Raw genomic sequence first — 1,942 nt, 5'->3', positions numbered from 1 at the left:
ATCTTATCTTATCTTATCTAACAACATAAATCCATCTTGGTATACTCAGATATAGCAAGAACATTCCCTCCAAACTGAGTCTCTATCATGTTTTTGAGATCTTTGGTTAAGACACAATATGAGGCTAGTCAAGTCAGATCAGATGCACACACCATTGAACCAGTTCGATCTTCTTTTCCTCTATTTTCTCAGTTCTTGCCATATTTTACCTGCCCTTAACAAAGCCCACACACTCTAGAGTAGAAAGTTTTAATACATTAATACCATTTTTCAGTGTATTCCCTGTCCGTCATCCTTAACAACTTGCTCTCCACATGCATACGCTCTCTCTACATCCTAGATACATCATGTTGTTCAGTATTTCCAAACGCATGCTTGTGATGCATCAGAGCATGACGATGTCAGGGAGAAAAATAATGAAAGCAGCTTAGCCTGCTACGACCTGTAGTGTTTTAGTGTAGTATTTTTCTGTCTCCCTTCAAGTCTGTAAATCAGAAAGACAGATATTTCCTTCTCTGCAGATTTAAACTCATGTCAGTAAATTCTTGGTAGCGTCTGCAGGAGCAGGACAGAACCAAGAAATGATCAACTTCAGTGGAAAGCTGTTGTAGACACAATACACACTCACTGTGTGTCTATCACAAAGCATACCTACACACTAACACATACTTTACACACATCTAAACTATAAATCACACAGATGATGAAACTAATAGCTTAGCTGCCACCCTCCATCCAAACTATCTGTCAGTCAAGATAAGATCTCTGAGCCGTAGCTAATACACATTGACATAATGGCATGGGAGTGAATGACTGGCTGCCATCCAGGTCAGTGTGGACCTGCTTCAACCTGAAAACAGCGTGAAGTTAATGCCAAAGGCCAAAGTCAGTCAGTGTAAATGTGAGAGAACAGATGAGAGGAGAAGATTGAGACTTCTTAGCTAAGCTAGCAGCGTGGATGTATTGCTCTGTCAGTCCATCAGTCGGTCCAATGCTTTGGTCCAGACTGAAATTTCTCAACTACATGAACAAGCAAGACAGACAAACACAGAATCTCCAAACTTAACTGACTTCACTAAATGACCATTGTCACTGTATAAATCAATAGTTTTTAGCAATGGAGCTCCACTGGTCATTAAGAGCCATGCTTGACCCATTGTTCCAACGGCCCATTATACAGAAACCACCACAGTTTTAAAAAACTGACCCTTCTCATATCCCAACTATCTACTTCGGAATAACTGGTTGACAGAAAAATTGGTTTTTTTTCCAGAATTTCTTTGGACTATTGTGATTTTGGAATAATGGACTGTCTAAACAAAGGCATTGGCACCATTCCACAGTACATTACTTCCCTGATAAAAGCTTACTAGACTGTGAAAGCCACAAAAACAATCATGATGTGATAACTCTGCTGCTAATAGTTGTCTGTGAGTCGTCCGTAGCAGACAACAATGACGCCTCGCCTGGTCACATATGAGCTCATATTACAGTTAAACGGCACGCTAAAATATGTTTCTGAAACGTTTTTAGCTGTGAAATTATTATTTGATCAGCACAGCCTAGTTTGAGAGTTTTGTGCTGGAGGGACTAACTGAAAATGACTTGTCAATCACAAGGTAGCCACGCCCAAAAGCATACCCTGCTTTATGGTCTGTTTCACTTTAAATTGGACCATTATTTACAAAATGAGCATCATGCTGTATGAAAAAAGACATGAAACTAGTGACTGAGACCATAAACTCATTAGGAAACTGTTTACTGAGCTCATAAATCAACTGACAAGTTGGCTCATTTCTCCATAAGACTGCATGCTATTGTTTTTTATTGCAGCCAATGGAGCGCCCCCTGCTGGCCTTTGAATGCCAGTAAACTACATAGAATGCAGGTTTTAGGACATTTCCACGTTGGCTTCACTTCACAGACCTGAAAGCTCTGTCCA

Source organism: Morone saxatilis, unplaced genomic scaffold (genome assembly GCF_004916995.1).
Source record: "Morone saxatilis isolate NCDOM2014 unplaced genomic scaffold, NCSU_SB_2.0 Contig12, whole genome shotgun sequence".
In the NCBI taxonomy this organism is placed as follows: domain Eukaryota; kingdom Metazoa; phylum Chordata; class Actinopteri; family Moronidae; genus Morone; species Morone saxatilis.
Note: the sequence above shows the minus strand (reverse complement) of the source record.